Below are 19,583 nucleotides of genomic sequence, written 5' to 3'. Positions count from 1 at the left end.
GCGCCTGTCTAGTAAACAGGAGACCCTGAGTTCAACTCTCAGCAGTGCCTTGCTTTTCTCATTGTTATATAACAAATCATTTTCATTAGGTCTTATTCCGATACAATTAAAATATAAAAGTCTGATTCATCTTACTGTTGAACAGATCACCTTTAACCTTATAAAAACCCAGGTATTTTCAAGATTATAGAATGAATACTATTATTGCAAAACTAAAAAAGTACATATCTATGAGAAAGACGTAGATGAAATGTCTACCAAGATTGGAGCAATATTATTACCTTCATGAAAAAAAATTGTAAAGAATTCAAGAAATGAAATTGGGTTTTATAAGAGTACCTGTTTATTAAAATATATGAATCCTTGCGTAGTGATTGAGTATCTTTTCGTGTTTAAGATTACAATACATATAATGAAGAATTTATAGCAGAAAACACATTTTCATCATCAACAATAAATTATTTATGCATTTTTTACTATTACTGTTGGTGCTGTGGCTTAGTGGTTAAAGCTCCTATCTCGTAAACAGGAAATCCTGAGTTCAAATCTCAGCAGCATTTAACTGTTTTCTTCATGCTTTCCGAATAATTTTCATCAAACAAGTGATGAATACAATTTAAGTATAAACATCTGGTTCTATGAACTTTAGAATAAGTTATCTTAAAAATTAAATAAAATACTTGGTATTGTGAGGATTTTTGTAGGAATGCATTGATTGAAATAGGGAAAAGAAAATGACAAAGAACAAGATAGAGGTGAATGATCACTCTATTGTTGAATTCAACTAATCCATTCTTCAGCAAGGTATATTTTAAAATGATATGATTAGGGTAAACTTCAAATTAGAGAGGTGTTTTTGAATAAGTGAAGAGTCTTCATTCATCTTAAGTGTTTGAGTAGAGAAGTGTGTGAACTTAGAAAAGAATATGAAAGTGAAAAAGCAATATTCTCTTGAACACCATAAAGAAAAGTGTTTCAAATTTAAGAATCAAGTGGGTGCTGTGGCTTAGCTGGTTAAAGCGCCTGTCTAGTAAACAGGAGACCCTGAGTTCAACTCTCAGCAGTGCCTTGCTTTTCTCATTGTTATATAACAAATCATTTTCATTAGGTCTTATTCCGATACAATTAAAATATAAACGTCTGATTCATCTTACTGTTGAACCGCACCGACCATACAGGAGGTGGAATAGCTATCGTCCATAAGAAATTCATCCGCATCTCAACCAGCTCTGACGTCAACCTCGCCAACTCCGAACACCTTCACTTCCAGATCCACATCGACCCCAAGACAACTCTTAGAGGCACCCTCCTCTACAGACCACCAGGACCCCGCGCAAAATTCAGTGAAGACATCACGGACTTCATCACCCCACACGCGCTCCCCTCCAAAGACTACATCCTCCTGGGAGACCTCAACTTCCACCTCGAAAAGATCAACGACCGCAACACCGCCACCCTTTTAGACAACCTCGCCAACCTCGGACTTAAACAACTGGTCACCTTCCCCACCCACATCGCAGGTCACACACTCGACCCTATCTTCACCTCCAGCAACCACGTCTCCTTCAGCCACACTACGGATCTCCTCTGGACTGACCACAGCTGCGTTCACTTCACCTACAATAAGCCGAAACCCATCAACCACCCCCAACCAACTCTGCAAAGAAACTGGAACAAAATCACCTTCGACCAGATCTCCTCATCGCTTCTTCTAAACCCCCCAGACCTCTCTTCTAACGCCAACGAAGCCGCCTCCAACCTCACCCTTTGGTTATCCAACACCGCCAACTCCTTAGCACCACTGAAAAAACGTCATCATAAACTTGGCAACAAGAAGGCCTCATGGTTCAACGATGACCTCAAGAAATCCAAGAAACTGTGCCGCTCCCTTGAAAAGACCTGGAAAAAAGACCCATCCACCAGCAACAAGGATGCCTTCAAAAGCGCCATTCGTACTCACCACCAACTGATCCGAAAAGCCAAGAAAACAGCATTCAAGGACCGACTTGACAACAACGCCCACAACAGCAAGGAACTTTTCAACATCGTCAAGGAATTTTCCAACCCCTCGGCCAACTCCAACGACATCACCCCCTCTCAAACCCTCTGCGACTCCCTAGCCTCTTTCTTCCACAACAAGATTGCTGACATCCACAACAGCTTCGACAACCAACCCGGAAGCCAACCCACCCTACCATCTGCTGACCATCTTCCCCCCGTTAACACCCTTAACGCCTGGAACCCAATCTCCACTGAGGACACCATCCGCCTGATAAACTCCATCCACTCTGGATCCCCCACAGACCCATGCCCTCACCACATCTTCAACAAAGCAGACTCCGTCATAGCTCCGCACCTCCGAGACGTCATCAACTGCTCCTTCAACTCCGCCACCTTCCCGGAAGACTGGAAACACGCTGAACTCACCGCCCTTCTGAAAAAACCAACAGCAGACCCCACCGAACTCAAAAACTACCGCCCCATCTCGCTTCTTCCATTCCCGGCCAAAGTCATCGAGAAAGCTGTCAACAACCAGCTCGCCGCCTTCCTCGAAGCCAACAAATCACTCGACCCCTCACAATCTGGCTTCCGAGCCAAACACAGCACTGAGACCGCCCTCATCGCAGCAACAGACGACATTCGAACTCTACTGGACAACGGAGACACAGTCGCCCTCATCCTCCTCGACCTCTCTGCAGCCTTCGACACAGTCTGCCACAGCACCCTTTTACAACGCCTCAGTAACATTGGAATCCAAGGAAAAGCACTAAAATGGATCACCTCGTTCCTCACCGGAAGAACCCAGAGAGTCCGCCTCCCACCATTCAAGTCCGAGGCCTCTGAAATCATCTGCGGCGTACCACAAGGATCCTCACTCAGCCCCACCCTCTTTAACGTATACATGAGCCCCCTTGCGGCCATCGCTCGCCAACACAATCTCAACATCATCTCCTACGCGGATGACACTCAACTGATCCTTTCTCTCACCAGGGACCCCAGCACCGCCAAAACTAACCTACACGAAGGAATGAAAGAAGTCGCAGAATGGATGAAACAAAGCCGTCTGAAACTGAACTCAGACAAAACAGAAGTCCTCATCTTAGGTACATCCCCCTCTGCTTGGGACGACTCCTGGTGGCCGGAAGCCCTCGGAAAAGCACCCATCCCGACAGACCACGCACGGAACCTAGGCGTCATCCTGGATTCTTCACTCTCAATGAACAGACAAGTCAGCGCCGTATCCTCTTCCTGCTTTAACATTCTTCGCATGCTCAGGAAAACATTCCGCTGGATCCCCTCCGAAACAAGGAAAACAGTCACCCATGCTCTGGTCACGAGCCGACTGGACTACGGAAACACCCTCTACGCAGGCACCACCGCTAAACTCCAGAAGAAACTCCAACGAATCCAAAACGCCTCAGCCAGGCTCATATTAGACATCCCACGCAACGAACACATCTCTGGTCACCTTAGAGACCTCCACTGGCTACCCGTCAATAAGAGGATCACTTTCCGACTGCTTACCCACGCACACAAATCACTCTACGACATCGGACCAGATTGCCTCAACTCTCGACTGTCCTTCTACACCCCCTCCCGCCAACTTCGCTCCTCCAGCCAAGCCTTCGCCACTGTACCTCGCATCAACAAGACCACCATGGGAGGCAGATCCTTCTCATACCTGGCTGCCAAAACATGGAACTCACTCCCCGCTTACCTTCGCCTCACCCAGAATCACCTAGCGTTCAGAAAGCAGCTTAAAACGTGGATATTTGACAAATAATCCTCCTCCCCTTTCCTTAGCGCCTTGAAACCCTCTGGGTATGTAGCGCGCTATACAAATTTTATGACTTATGACTTATGACTTAACAGATCATCTTAAACCTTATAAAAACACAAGTATTTTCAAGATTATAGAATGAATACTGTTATTGCCAAATGAAAAAAATACATATCTATGAGAAAGACGTAGATGAAATTTCTACCTAGATTTGAGCAATATTAATACCTTCATGATTTTTTTTTAAAGAATTCAAGAAATGAAATTGAGTTTTATAAGAGTACCTGTTTATTGAAACATATTAATACTTGCGTAGTGATTGAGTATGTTTTCGTGTTTAAGATTAGAATACATATAAAGAAGAATTTATAGCAGGAAACACATTTTCATCATCAACAATAAATTATGTATGCATTTCTTACTATTAACGTTGGTGCTGTGGCTTAGTGGTTAAAGCGCCTGTCTCGTAAACAGGAAATCCTGAGTTCAAATCTCAGCAGCACCTAAATGTTTTCTCCATGCTTTCCGAATAATTTTCATCAAACAAATGTTGAATACAATTTAAGAATAAACATCTGGTTCTATGAACTTTAGAATAAGTTATCTTAAACATTAAATAAAATGCTTGGTATTGTGAAGATTTTTGTAGGAATGCATTGACTGAAATAGGGAAAAGAAAATGACAAAGAACAAGATAGAGGTGAATGATCACTCTATTGTTGAATTCAACTAATCCATTCTTCAGCAAGGTATATTTTAAAATGATATGAATAGGGTAAACTTCAAATTAGAGAGGTGTTTTTGAATAAGTGAAGAGTCTTCATTCATCTTAAGTGTTTGAGTAGAGAAGTGTGTGAACTTAGAAAAGAATATGAAAGTGAAAAAGCAATATTCTCTTGAAAACCATAAAGAAAAGTGTTTCAAATTAAAGAATCAAGTGGGTGCTGTGGCTTAGCTGGTTAAAGCACCTGTCTAGTAAACAGGAGATCCTGAGTTCATCTCTCAGCAGTGCCTTGCTTTTCTCATTGTTATATAACAAATCATTTTCATTAGGTCTTATTCCGATACAATTAAAATATAAAAGTCTGATTCATCTTACTGTTGAACAGATCACCTTTAACCTTATAAAAACCCAAGTATTTTCAAGATTATAGAATGAATACTGTTATTGCAAAATGAAAAAAAGTACATATCTATGAGAAAGACGTAGATGAAATGTCTACCAAGATTGGAGCAATATTATTACCTTCATGATTTTTTTTTTAAAGAATTCAAGAAATGAAATTGGGTTTTATAAGAGTACCTGTTTATTAAAACATATGAATCCTTGTGAAGTGATTGAGTATCTTTTCGTGTTTAAGATTACAATACATATGAAGAAGAATTTATAGCAGAAAACACATTTTCATCATCAACAATAAATTATTTATGCATTTTTTACGATTACCGTTGGTGCTGTGGCTAAGTGGTTAAAGCTCCTATCTCGTAAACAGGAAATCCTGAGTTCAAATCTCAGCAGCATTTAACTGTTTTCTTCATGCTTTCCGAGTAGTGTTGAATACAATTTAAGTATAAACATCTGGTTCTATGAACTTTAGAATAAGTTATCTTAAAAATGAAATAAAATGCGTTGGTATTGTGAAGATTTTTGTAGGAATGCATTGACTGAAATAGGGAAAAGAAAATGACAAAGAACAAGATAGAGGTGAATGATCACTCTATTGTGGAATTCAACAAATCCATTCTTCAGCAAGGAATATTTTAAAATGATATGAATAGGGTAAACTTCAAATTAGAGAGGTGTTTTTGAATAAGTGAAGAGTCTTCATTCATCTTAAGTGTTTGAGTAGAGAAGTGTGTGAACTTAGAAAAGAATATGAAAGTGAAAAAGCAATATTCTCTTGAACACCATAAAGAAAAGTGTTTCAAATTTAAGAATCAAGTGGGTGCTGTGGCTTAGCTGGTTAAAGCGCCTGTCTAGTAAACAGGAGATCCTGAGTTCAAATCTCAGCAGCGCCTTGCTTTTCTCATTGTAATATATAACAAATCATTTTCATTAGGTCTTATTCCGATACAATTAAAGTATAAAAGTCTGATTCATCTTACTGATGTACAGATCATCTTTAACCTTATAAAAACCCAAGTATTTTCAAGATTATAGAATGAATAATGTTATTGCAAAATGAAAAAAGTACATATCTATGAGAAAGACGTAGATGAAATGTCTACCAAGATTGGAGCAATATTATTACCTTCATGAAAAAAAATTGTAAAGAATTCAAGAAATGAAATTGGGTTTTATAAGAGTACCTGTTTATTAAAATATATGAATCCTTGCGTAGTGATTGAGTATCTTTTCGTGTTTAAGATTACAATACATATAATGAAGAATTTATAGCAGAAAACACATTTTCATCATCAACAATAAATTATTTATGCATTTTTTACTGTTACCGTTGGTGCTGTGGCTTAGTGGTTAAAGCTCCTATCTCGTAAACAGGAAATCCTGAGTTCAAATCTCAGCAGCATTTAACTGTTTTCTTCATGCTTTCCGAATAATTTTCATCAAACAAGTGATGAATACAATTTAAGTATAAACATCTGGTTCTATGAACTTTAGAATAAGTTATCTTAAAAATTAAATAAAATACTTGGTATTGTGAGGATTTTTGTAGGAATGCATTGATTGAAATAGGGAAAAGAAAATGACAAAGAACAAGATAGAGGTGAATGATCACTCTATTGTTGAATTCAACTAATCCATTCTTCAGCAAGGTATATTTTAAAATGATATGAATAGGGTAAACTTCAAATTAGAGAGGTGTTTTTGAATAAGTGAAGAGTCTTCATTCATCTTAAGTGTTTGAGTAGAGAAGTGTGTGAACTTAGAAAAGAATATGAAAGTGAAAAAGCAATATTCTCTTGAACACCATAAAGAAAAGTGTTTCAAATTTAAGAATCAAGTGGATGCTGTGGCTTAGCTGGTTAAAGCGCCTGTCTAGTAAACAGGAGACCCTGAGTTCAACTCTCAGCAGTGCCTTGCTTTTCTCATTGTTATATAACAAATCATTTTCATTAGGTCTTATTCCGATACAATTAAAATATAAAAGTCTGATTCATCTTACTGTTGAACAGATCATCTTAAACCTTATAAAAACACAAGTATTTTCAAGATTATAGAATGAATACTGTTATTGCCAAATGAAAAAAATACATATCTATGAGAAAGACGTAGATGAAATGTCTACCAAGATTGGAGCAATATTATTACCTTCATGATTTTTTTTTTAAAGAATTCAAGAAATGAAATTGGGTTTTATAAGAGTACCTGTTTATTAAAACATATGAATCCTTGTGAAGTGATTGAGTATCTTTTCGTGTTTAAGATTACAATACATATAAAGAAGAATTTATAGCAGAAAACACATTTTCATCATCAACAATAAATTATTTATGCATTTTTTACGATTACCGTTGGTGCTGTGGCTTAGTGGTTAAAGCGCCTGTCTCGTAAACAGGAAATCCTGAGTTCAATTCTCAGCAGCACCTAACTGTTTTCTCCATGCTTTCTGAATAATTTTCATCAAACAAATGTTGAATACAATTTAAGAATAAACATCTGGTTCTATGAACTTTAGAATAAGTTATCTTAAAAATTAAATAAAATGCTTGGTATTGTGAAGATTTTTGAAGGAATGCATTGACTGAAATAGGGATAAGAAAATGACAAAGAACAAGATAGAGGTAAATGTTCACTCTATTGTTGAATTCAACTAATCCATTCTTCAGCAAGGTATATTTTAAAATGATATGAATAGGGTAAACTTCAAATTAGAGAGGTGTTTTTGAATAAGTGAAGAGTCTTCATTCATCTTAAGTGTTTGAGTAGAGAAGTGTGTGAACTTAGAAAAGAATATGAAAGTGAAAAAGCAATATTCTCTTGAACACCATAAAGAAAAGTGTTTCAAATTTAAGAATCAAGTGGGTGCTGTGGCTTAGCTGGTTAAAGTGCCTGTCTAGTAAACAGGAGATCCTGAGTTCAAATCTCAGCAGCGCCTTGCTTTTCTCATTGTTATATAACAAATCATTTTCATTAGGTCTTATTCCGATACAATTAAAATATAAAAGTCTGATTCATCTTACTGTTGAACAGATCATCTTTAACCTTATAAAATCCCAAGTATTTTCAAGATTATAGAATGAATACTGTTATTGCAAAATGAAAAAAATACATATCTATGAGAAAGACGTAGATGAAATGTCTACCTAGATTGGAGCAATATTATTACCTTCATGAAAAAAATTGTAAAGAATTCAAGAAATGAAATTGGGTTTTATAAGAGTACCTTTTTATTAAAACATATTAATACTTGCGTAGTGATTGAGTATGTTTTCGTGTTTAAGATTACAATACATATAAAGAAGAATTTATAGCAGGAAACACATTTTCATCATCAACAATAAATTATATATGCATTTCTTACTATTAACGTTGGTGCTGTGGCTTAGTGGTTAAAGCGCCTGTCTCGTAAACAGGAAATCCTGAGTTCAAATCTCAGCAGCACCTAAATGTTTTCTCCATGCTTTCCGAATAATTTTCATTAAACAAATGTTGAATACAATTTAAGAATAAACATCTGGTTCTATGAACTTTAGAATAAGTTATCTTAAACATTAAATAAAATGCTTGGTATTGTGAAGATTTTTGTAGGAATGCATTGACTGAAATAGGGAAAAGAAAATGACAAAGAACAAGATAGAGGTGAATGATCACTCTATTGTTGAATTCAACTAATCCATTCTTCAGCAAGGTATATTTTAAAATGATATGAATAGGGTAAACTTCAAATTAGAGAGGTGTTTTTGAATAAGTGAAGAGTCTTCATTCATCTTAAGTGTTTGAGTAGAGAAGTGTGTGAACTTAGAAAAGAATATGAAAGTGAAAAAGCAATATTCTCTTGAACACCATAAAGAAAAGTGTTTCAAATTTAAGAATCAAGTGGGTGCTGTGGCTTAGCTGGTTAAAGCACCTGTCTAGTAAACAGGAGATCCTGAGTTCAACTCTCAGCAGTGCCTTGCTTTTCTCATTGTTATATAACAAATCATTTTCATTAGGTCTTATTCCGATACAATTAAAATATAAAAGTCTGATTCATCTTACTGTTGAACAGATCATCTTAAACCTTATAAAAACACAAGTATTTTCAAGATTATAGAATGAATACTGTTATTGCAAAATGAAAAAAAGACATATCTATGAGAAAGACGTAGATGAAATTTCTACCTAGATTTGAGCAATATTAATACCTTCATGATTTTTTTTTAAAGAATTCAAGAAATGAAATTGAGTTTTATAAGAGTACCTGTTTATCAAAACATATTAATACTTGCGTAGTGATTGAGTATGTTTTCGTGTTTAAGATTACAATACATATAAAGAAGAATTTATAGCAGAAAACACATTTTCATCATCAAAAATAAATTATGTATGCATTTTTCACTATTAAAGTTAGTGCTGTGGCTTAGTGGTTAAAGCACCTGTATAGTAAACAGGAAACCCTGAGTTCAAATCTCAGCAGCACCTAACTGTTTTCTCCATGCTTTCCGAATAATTTTCATCAAACACTTGTTGAATACAATATAAGAATAAACATCTGGTTCTATGAACTTTAGAATAAGTTATCTTAAAAATTAAATAAAATGCTTGGTATTGTGAAGATTTTTGTAGGAATGCATTGACTGAAATAGGGAAAAGAAAATGACAAAGAACAAGATAGAGGTGAATGATCACTCTATTGTTGAATTCAACTAATCCATTCTTCAGCAAGGTATATTTTAAAATGATATGAATAGGGTAAACTTCAAATTAGAGAAGTGTTTTTGAATAAGTGAAGAGTCTTCATTCATCTTAAGTGTTTGAGTAGAGAAGTGTGTGAACTTAGAAAAGAATATGAAAGTGAAAAAGCAATATTCTCTTGAACACCATAAAGAAAAGTGTTTCAAATTTAAGAATCAAGTGGGTGCTGTGGCTTAGCTGGTTAAAGCGCCTGTCTAGTAAACAGGAGATCCTGAGTTCATCTCTCAGCAGTGCCTTGCATTTTCTCATTGTTATATAACAAATCATTTTCATTAGGTCTTATTCCGATACAATTAAAATATAAAAGTCTGATTCATCTTACTGTTGAACAGATCACCTTTAACCTTATAAAAACCCAGGTATTTTCAAGATTATAGAATGAATACTATTATTGCAAAACTAAAAAAGTACATATCTATGAGAAAGACGTAGATGAAATGTCTACCAAGATTGGAGCAATATTATTACCTTCATGAAAAAAAATTGTAAAGAATTCAAGAAATGAAATTGGGTTTTATAAGAGTACCTGTTTATTAAAATATATGAATCCTTGCGTAGTGATTGAGTATCTTTTCGTGTTTAAGATTACAATACATATAATGAAGAATTTATAGCAGAAAACACATTTTCATCATCAACAATAAATTATTTATGCATTTTTTACTATTACTGTTGGTGCTGTGGCTTAGTGGTTAAAGCTCCTATCTCGTAAACAGGAAATCCTGAGTTCAAATCTCAGCAGCATTTAACTGTTTTCTTCATGCTTTCCGAATAATTTTCATCAAACAAGTGATGAATACAATTTAAGTATAAACATCTGGTTCTATTAGAGATGGTTTTTTTTATCACAATGACAAATTGTTTATTCCCACAAGAGATTTACAGGATAAGGTCATGCAATGGAATCATGAGTTGGCAATTGCTGCACATCCAGGTATTAACAAAACCCTGGATTTATGTCAACGTCATTTTTTGTGGGAAAAAATGATTTCTATGATTCAACAATTTGTGAAAGCCTGTCCAGTTTGTTCACGTCAAAAGGCTTTACATGAAGTTCCAATGGGTTTACTTCGTCCTATGACCATTCCTCCTCATCCCTGGCATACAATCAGTTTAGATTTTATTACTGATCTCCCTAAGTCTAATGGTTTTACCACAGTTCTTGTGGTGGTGGATCTGTTATCTAAAATGGGACATTTTATTCCGTTACACAAGATTCCCTCTGCAACTGAATTCAGTACTGTATTTTTATCTAATATTGTGAAACTTCATGGTCTGCCCTCAAAAATTATTTCGGATAGGGGTCCTCAGTTCATTTCTAAATTCTGGTCTCAACTCAGTAAAATGTTGGGAATCGAGTTGGCTCTGTCTTCTTCTTTCCACCCACAGACGGATGGTCAGACTGAGAGATTGAATCAGCATGTTGAACAGGGTTTAAGATGTTTGTTAACTACCTCCTCTTACCCTTGGGATGAAGTGTTACCATGGGCTGAATTTTCTTATAATACCACGACTCATTCAGCTTTGGGTTGTTCTCCTTTTTATTTTCTCACTGGTCAACATCCAAGATCTATTCCTATACTCTTACCTGATGAACAATTGTCTATGCCAGCAGTTACTGATAGGTTAACTCATCTGTTGGATATCCAAGATAAGGCTAGAAAACAATGGGTCAAAAGTAAGTTATCTATGAAAAAGACTGCTGATTCTCATCGTAAAGCTGCTCCTTTGTATAAGGAAGGTCAGTTGGTATGGTTATCCACTAGAAACATTCAGTTGGAGGGTCCCAGGAAGTTGAAGCCTAGATATATTGGACCTTTTGAAATTAAGAAAGTTTTGAACCCTGTATCTGTGAAATTAGTTTTACCTGAGGAATATGCCATTCACCCTGTTTTTCATGTTTCCCTGTTGAAACCTTTTGAACCTTCTACTCGTGCTGATAACCCACCACCGCCAGTAATTGTCGGTGACCATGTTGAGTATGAGGTTAAATCCATTCTTGATTCCAAAAGGATTCGGGGTTCCTTGTTTTATTTGGTTGACTGGAAGGGTTATGATCCTTCTGAGCGATCTTGGGAACCTGAAAAGAATGTTCATGCTCCTAGACTTGTTAGATCTTTTCATGCTCTGCATCCTGATAAACCCAGACCTGTAAGACGACCTTTGGGGGGAGGAACTGTTAGGGGTGTTACCGGCCGTCTTAATTAGGTTCAGACCCAGAATGGATTCAGTGTATATATATTTAGAGTCAGCAGGGTTGATTTAGCTTAGTGATTTAATTGATGTATTATTTTAATGTTTAGTTTAATCAAAATCCTTTTAGAAATGTAATCTGTAGCAATTGCCTTTAGCAATGCTTGTTGGTTATTTAATTTCGTTATGTGCCGTTTTCTCAGACTGTGAGCTCTTTGGAGACAGGCTCGTGTCTGTCCTCGCGCTTGGTGTCATGTTGAGGGAGCCTCGCGCTGGTCTCGTGGCTGAAGCTATAAATACATGCTTCAGCCAACTGCCAAAAGCTTTGTCTCTCGTTGTTCCTAGCGAGAGCTTCTGTCCCCGAGTTGGAAATTCCTCTGTGTGATAAAACCTCCAGTTAACCTCTGAGTTAATCTGCCCCGTAACTCCTTCCCTGAAATTCCGTTCCGAGAGGTCTCGGAAGCCCTGGCTGTCAGCGCCGTTGATCAATCTTCGAAGACGACGTGACAGGTTCCCGGCATAACTCCAAGTCAGTCGGGAGGTCGTTAACTCGCTCACTTCTGCCGGCTGGCAGTTTGAGTCTCCTGTCCACCCAGCGCTGCACTTCAGAAAAGGACAGTAAGACTTTTAATATTTCAAAACAATTGCCACGAACAATTGGGGTCAATGTAAAAGTGGCAAGGGTAATTAACTGGAAGTCGCTCTTGACGCTTAAGAGACTAGCGCGTCGAGGAGTGCAGTTCTGGAACAAGCATTGGCAAATCTCTCAGGAAAGTGAGATGGAGCTAATTAACTTTAAATTTAGCGCGAGATTCACGGAGAGTTGCCAAACAAGTCTTTCTAGAGACAAAAGACTGCAATTGAACTGAGCCAAGCTTAGAACTGACTTTTGTGTTCAAAAGCGGACTGAAAACATAAACAAGCCTTGATAAAGGCAAGTGTTAAATAGGCTATAAGAATCTATCTGAACAAGTAGTGATAAGATAATTTTAAAACTGAGTTTGCAAGAAAGGTTAGAGTATTTACAAGTGTTGTCTGGAATAGCAACCTAGAATGAAGTGAGATTTTGGATAGGCTGTTATTTTCTGTCTTCCAACTGCAGAATCTCCTACAGAAGAATTACTAAAAGACTCAGGTATGGGCTTGCATGAAGTATCTGTGTTCAGTTAAAACTAACCAAACTAATCTTGTTAGCCTGTCTTCTCAGTAAAAGTGTAAAGCTATTCTGACATGTTATGCTTACTTGAAGGTGTCAAGACTCAGAGCCAGAGCTTAAACTACTTTTTAAGTGCGAACAAGGGTCAGACGAATTAATGGTCAGTAAGCACAATGTTTAGTTATTTTAGTAGTTGGTTTAAAGGTCTTCAGTCAAGTAACTGCTGTTAATATTGCATCACAGTGTTGCGTGAAGGCAGCGCAGAACTTTCCTAACTGAAGGTCCACGGCCCGGAGCACTTTCAAGAGAGAGAGACAACCGTAGATATAATCTTGTATAATTTGTTGTGTCCACTTCCCCTTTCCCTGGGGGAGAAGTCAATCCAGTCAGTGTCAAGGTCCTGATTGGGTTGGTTGATCCTTGAGGGAGCTGGGAGCTTGCAGCTCGAGAGGAAACGTCAGAAGAGTCTCGCTGGACCCTTCAACAGAAATAGGGAAAAGAAAATGACAAAGAACAAGATAGAGGTGAATGATCACTCTATTGTTGAATTCAACTAATCCATTCTTCAGCAAGGTATATTTTAAAATGATATGAATAGGGTAAACTTCAAATTAGAGAGGTGTTTTTGAATAAGTGAAGAGTCTTCATTCATCTTAAGTGTTTGAGTAGAGAAGTGTGTGAACTTAGAAAAGAATATGAAAGTGAAAAAGCAATATTCTCTTGAAAACCATAAAGAAAAGTGTTTCAAATTTAAGAATCAAGTGGGTGCTGTGGCTTAGCTGGTTAACCTCTTCGCCGCTAATGACAAGGGTAACTCGTCATGGACTTTCCATTGATTTCAATGGAAATTGAAGCAGCAGAGTAATTGTACCTTAGCACTAAAGGGGTTAAAGCACCTGTCTAGTAAACAGGAGATCCTGAGTTCATCTCTCAGCAGTGCCTTGCTTTTCTCATTGTTATATAACAAATCATTTTCATTAGGTCTTATTCCGATACAATTAAAATATAAAAGTCTGATTCATCTTACTGTTGAACAGATCACCTTTAACCTTATAAAAACCCAGGTATTTTCAAGATTATAGAATGAATACTGTTATTGCAAAATGAAAAAAAGTACATATCTATGAGAAAGACGTAGATGAAATGTCTACCAAGATTGGAGCAATATTATTACCTTCATGAATTTTTTTTTTAAAGAATTCAAGAAATGAAATTGGGTTTTATAAGAGTACCTGTTTATTAAAACATATGAATCCTTGTGAAGTGATTGAGTATCTTTTCGTGTTTAAGATTACAATACATATAAAGAAGAATTTATAGCAGAAAACACATTTTCATCATCAACAATAAATTATATATGCATTTTTTACTATTACCGTTGGTGCTGTGGCTAAGTGGTTAAAGCTCCTATCTCGTAAACAGGAAATCCTGAGTTCAAATCTCAGCAGCATTTAACTGTTTTCTTCATGCTTTCCGAATAATTTTCATCAAACAAGTGTTGAATACAATTTAAGTATAAACATCTGGTTCTATGAACTTTAGAATAAGTTATCTTAAAAATTAAATAAAATACTTGGTATTGTGAAGATTTTTGTAGGAATGCATTGATTGAAATAGGGAAAAGAAAATGACAAAGAACAAAATAGAGGTGAATGATCACTCTATTGTTGAATTCAACTAATCCATACTTCAGCAAGGTATATTTTAAAATGATATGAATAGGGTAAACTTCAAATTAGAGAGGTGTTTTTGAATAAGTGAAGAGTCTTCATTCATCTTAAGTTTATGAGTAGAGAAGTGTGCGAACTTAGAAAAGAATATGAAAGTGAAAAAGCATTATTCTCTTGAACACCATAAAGAAAAAGTTTTCAAAATTAAGAATCAAGCGGGTGCTGTGGCTTAGCTGGTTAAAACGCCTGTCTAGTAAACAGGAGATCCTGAGTTCAACTCTGAGCTGTGCCTTGCTTTTCTCATTGTTATATAACAAATCATTTTCATTAGGTCTTATTCCGATACAATTAAAATATAAAAGTCTGATTCATCTTACTGTTGAACAGATCATCTTAAACCTTATAAAAACACAAGTATTTTCAAGATTATAGAATGAATAATGTTATTGCCAAATAAAAAAAAGACATATCTATGAGAAAGACGTAGATGAAAATTCTACCTAGATTTGAGCAATATTAATACCTTCATGATTTTTTTTTTAAAGAATTCAAGAAATGAAATTGAGTTTTATAAGAGTACCTTTTTATTAAAACATAATAATCCTTGCGTAGTGATTGAGTATGTTTTTGTGTTTAAGATTACAATACATATAAAGAAGAATTTATAGCAGAAAACAAATTTTCATCATTAACAATAAATTCTTTATGCATTTCTTACTATCAACGTTGGTGCTGTGGCTTAGTGGTTAAAGCGCCTGTCTCGTAATCAGGAAATCCTGAGTTCAAATCTCAACAGCATTTAACTCTTTTCTCCATGCTTTCCGAATAATTTTCATCAAACAAGTGTTGAATACAATTTAAGAATAAACATCTGGTTCTATGAACTTTAGAATAAGTTATCTTAAAAATGAAATAAAATGCGTTGGTATTGTGAAGATTTTTGTAGGAATGCATTGACTGAAATAGGGAAAAGAAAATGACAAAGAACAAGATAGAGGTGAATGATCACTCTATTGTGGAATTCAACAAATCCATTCTTCAGCAAGGAATATTTTAAAATGATATGAATAGGGTAAACTTCAAATTAGAGAGGTGTTTTTGAATAAGTGAGGAGTCTTCATTCATCTTAAGTGTTTGAGTAGAGAAGTGTGTGAACTTAGAAAAGAATATGAAAGTGAAAAAGCAATATTCTCTTGAACACCATAAAGAAAAGTGTTTCAAATTTAAGAATCAAGTGGGTGCAGTGGCTTAGCTGGTTAAAGCGCCTGTCTAGTAAACAGGAGATCCTGAGTTCAAATCTCAGCAGCGCCTTGCTTTTCTCATTGTTATATAACAAATCATTTTCATTAGGTCTTATTCCGATACAATTAAAATATAAAAGTCTGATTCATCTTACTGATGAACAGATCATCTTTAACCTTATAAAAACCCAAGTTTTTTCAAGATTATAGACTGAATACTGTTATTGCAAAATGAAAAAAATACATATCTATGAGAAAGACGTTGATGAAATGTCTACCTAGATTGGAGCAATATTATTACCTTCATGAAAAAAATTGTAAAGAATCCAAGAAATGAAATTGGGTTTTATAAGAGTACCTGTTTATTAAAACATATTAATACTTACGTAGTGATTGAGTATGTTTTCGTGTTTAAGATTACAATACATATAAAGAAGAATTTATAGCAGGAAACACATTTTCATCATCAACAATAAATTATGTATGCATTTCTTACTATTAACGTTGGTGCTGTGGCTTAGTGGTGAAAGCGCCTATCTCGTAAACAAGAAATCCTGAGTTCAAATCTCAGAAGCACCTAAATGTTTTCTCCATGCTTTCCGAATAATTTTCATCAAACAAATGTTGAATACAATTTAAGAATAAACATCTGGTTCTATGAACTTTAGAATAAGTTATCTTAAACATTAAATAAAATGCTTGGTATTGTGAAGATTTTTGTAGGAATGCATTGACTGAAATAGGGAAAAGAAAATGACAAAGAACAAGATAGAGGTGAATGATCACTCTATTGTTGAATTCAACTAATCCATTCTTCAGCAAGGTATATTTTAAAATGATATGAATAGGGTAAACTTCAAATTAGAGAGGTGTTTTTGAATAAGTGAAGAGTCTTCATTCATCTTAAGTGTTTGAGTAGAGAAGTGTGTGAACTTAGAAAAGAATATGAAAGTGAAAAAGCAATATTCTCTTGAAAACCATAAAGAAAAGTGTTTCAAAATTAAGAATCAAGTGGGTGCTGTGGCTTAGCTGGTTAAAGCGCCTGTCTAGTAAACAGGAGATCCTGAGTTCAACTCTCAGCAGCGCTTTGCTTTTCTTATTGTTATATAACAAATCATTTTCATTAGGTCTTATTCCGATACAATTAAAATATAAAATCTGATTCATCTTACTGTTGAACAGATCACCTTTAACCTTATAAAAACCCAGGTATTTTCAAGATTATAGAATGAATACTGTTATTGCAAAATGAAAAAAAGTACATATCTATGAGAAAGACGTAGATGAAATGTCTACCAAGATTGGAGCAATATTATTACCTTCATGAAAAAAAATTGTAAAGAATTCAAGAAATGAAATTGGGTTTTATAAGAGTACCTGTTTATTAAAACATATGAATCCTTGTGAAGTGATTGAGTATCTTTTCGTGTTTAAGATTACAATACATATAAAGAAGAATTTATAGCAGAAAACACATTTTCTCATCAACAATAAATTATTTATGCATTTTTTACTATTACCGTTGGTGCTGTGGCTAAGTGGTTAAAGCTCCTATATCGTAAACAGGAAATCCTGAGTTCAAATCTCAGCAGCATTTAACTGTTTTCTTCATGCTTTCCGAATAATTTTCATCAAACAAGTGTTGAATACAATTTAAGTATAAATATCTGGTTCTATGAACTTTAGAATAAGTTATCTTAAAAATTAAATAAAATACTTGGTATTGTGAAGATTTTTGTAGGAATGCATTGATTGAAATAGGGAAAAGAAAATGACAAAGAACAAGATAGAGGTGAATGATCACTCTATTGTTGAATTCAACTAATCCATACTTCAGCAAGGTATATTTTAAAATGATATGAATAGGGTAAACTTTAAATTAGAGAGGTGTTTTTGAATAAGTGAAGAGTCTTCATTCATCTTAAGTTTATGAGTAGAGAAGTGTGTGAACTTAGAAAAGAATATGAAAGTGAAAAAGCATTATTCTCTTGAACACCATAAAGAAAAAGTTTTCAAAATTAAGAATCAAGTGGGTGCTGTGGCTTAGCTGGTTAAAACGCCTTTCTAGTAAACAGGAGATCCTGAGTTCAACTCTGAGCTGTGCCTTGCTTTTCTCATTGTTATATAACAAATCATTTTCATTAGGTCTTATTCCGATACAATTAAAAATAAAAGTCTGATTCATCTTACTGTTGAACAGATCATCTTAAACCTTATAAAAACACAAGTATTTTCAAGATTATAGAATGAATACTGTTATTGCCAAATAAAAAAAATACATATCTATGAGAAAGACGTAGATGAAATTTCTACCTAGATTTGAGCAATATTAATACCTTCATGATTTTTTTTTAAAGAATTCAAGAAATGAAATTGAGTTTTATAAGAGTACCTGTTTATTAAAACATATTAATACTTGCGTAGTGATTGAGTATGTTTTCGTGTTTAAGATTACAATACATATAAAGAAGAATTTATAGCAGGAAACACATTTTCATCATCAACAATAAATTATGTATGCATTTCTTACTATTAACATTGGTGCTGTGGCTTAGTGGTTAAAGCGCCTGTCTCGTAATCAGGAAATCCTGAGTTCAAATCTCAACAGCACCTAACTCTTCTCTCCATGCTTTCCGAATAATTTTCATCAAACAAATGTTGAATACAATTTAAGAATAAACATCTGGTTCTATGAACTTTAGAATAAGTTATCTTAAAAATGAAATAAAATGCTTGGTATTGTGAAGATTTTTGTAGGAATGCATTGACTGAAATAGGGAAAAGAAAATGACAAAGAACAAGATAGAGGTGAATGATCACTCTCTTGTGGAATTCAACAAATCCATTCTTCAGCAAGGAATATTTTAAAATGATATGAATAGGGTAAACTTCAAATTAGAGAGGTGTTTTTGAATAAGTGAAGAGTCTTCATTCATCTTAAGTGTTTGAGTAGAGAAGTGTGTGAACTTAGAAAAGAATATGAAAGTGAAAAAGCAATATTCTCTTGAACACCATAAAGAAAAGTGTTTCAAACTTCAGAATCAAGTGGGTGCTGAGGCTTAGCTGGTTAAAGCGCCTGTCTAACTCTCAGCAGTGCCTTGCTTTTCTCATTGTTATATAACAAATCATTTTCATTAGGTCTTATTCCGATACAATTAAAATTTAAAAGTCTGATTCATCTTACTGTTGAACAGATCATCTTTAACCTTATAAAAACCCAAGTATTTTCAAGATTATAGAATGAATACTGTTATTGCAAAATGAAAAAAATACATATCTATGAGAAAGACGTAGATGAAATGTCTACCTAGATTGGAGCAATATTATTACCTTCATGAAAAAAAATTGTAAAGAATTCAAGAAATGAGATTGGGTTTTATAGGAGTACCTGTTTATTCAAACATATTAATCCTTGCGTAGTGATTGAGTATCTTTTCGTGTTTAAGATTACAATACATATAAAGAAGAATTTATAGCAGAAAACACATTTTCATCATTAACAATAAATTCTTTATGCATTTTTTACTATTACTGTTGGTGCTGTGGCTTAGTGGTTAAAGCTCCTGTCTCGTAAACAGGAAATCCTGAGTACAATTCTCAGCAGCATTTAACTGTTTTCTCCATGCTTTCCGAATGATTTTCATCAAACAAGTGTTGAATACAATTTAAGTATAAACATCTAGTT

At 34.9% G+C, this 19,583-nt stretch overlaps 9 non-coding genes across 9 annotated transcripts; all 9 read left to right on the top strand.

The window, feature by feature from the left end:
• Positions 1 to 995: 995 nt before the first annotated feature.
• On the top strand, positions 996 to 1,069 carry TRNAT-AGU (transfer RNA threonine (anticodon AGU)). The gene has a single exon. It is a non-coding gene; the product is annotated as a tRNA-Thr (tRNA).
• A 3,144-nt stretch (positions 1,070 to 4,213) lies between these two features.
• TRNAT-CGU (transfer RNA threonine (anticodon CGU)) lies at positions 4,214 to 4,286 on the top strand. Its single transcript has one exon. It is a non-coding gene; the product is annotated as a tRNA-Thr (tRNA).
• A 1,440-nt stretch (positions 4,287 to 5,726) lies between these two features.
• Positions 5,727 to 5,800, top strand: TRNAT-AGU (transfer RNA threonine (anticodon AGU)). Its single transcript has one exon. It is a non-coding gene; the product is annotated as a tRNA-Thr (tRNA).
• A 1,457-nt stretch (positions 5,801 to 7,257) lies between these two features.
• On the top strand, positions 7,258 to 7,330 carry TRNAT-CGU (transfer RNA threonine (anticodon CGU)). Its single transcript has one exon. It is a non-coding gene; the product is annotated as a tRNA-Thr (tRNA).
• A 435-nt stretch (positions 7,331 to 7,765) lies between these two features.
• TRNAT-AGU (transfer RNA threonine (anticodon AGU)) lies at positions 7,766 to 7,839 on the top strand. The gene has a single exon. It is a non-coding gene; the product is annotated as a tRNA-Thr (tRNA).
• Positions 7,840 to 8,275: 436 nt separating this feature from the next.
• On the top strand, positions 8,276 to 8,348 carry TRNAT-CGU (transfer RNA threonine (anticodon CGU)). The gene has a single exon. It is a non-coding gene; the product is annotated as a tRNA-Thr (tRNA).
• Positions 8,349 to 8,783: 435 nt separating this feature from the next.
• On the top strand, positions 8,784 to 8,857 carry TRNAT-AGU (transfer RNA threonine (anticodon AGU)). Its single transcript has one exon. It is a non-coding gene; the product is annotated as a tRNA-Thr (tRNA).
• Positions 8,858 to 15,894: 7,037 nt separating this feature from the next.
• Positions 15,895 to 15,968, top strand: TRNAT-AGU (transfer RNA threonine (anticodon AGU)). The gene has a single exon. It is a non-coding gene; the product is annotated as a tRNA-Thr (tRNA).
• A 944-nt stretch (positions 15,969 to 16,912) lies between these two features.
• TRNAT-AGU (transfer RNA threonine (anticodon AGU)) lies at positions 16,913 to 16,986 on the top strand. The gene has a single exon. It is a non-coding gene; the product is annotated as a tRNA-Thr (tRNA).
• Positions 16,987 to 19,583: the final 2,597 nt, after the last annotated feature.

This window comes from Lissotriton vulgaris, chromosome 12 (genome assembly GCF_964263255.1).
Source record: "Lissotriton vulgaris chromosome 12, aLisVul1.2, whole genome shotgun sequence".
Classification (NCBI taxonomy): Eukaryota; Metazoa; Chordata; class Amphibia; order Caudata; family Salamandridae; genus Lissotriton; species Lissotriton vulgaris.
Note: the sequence above shows the minus strand (reverse complement) of the source record. Positions and strands in the feature narration are given on the sequence as shown.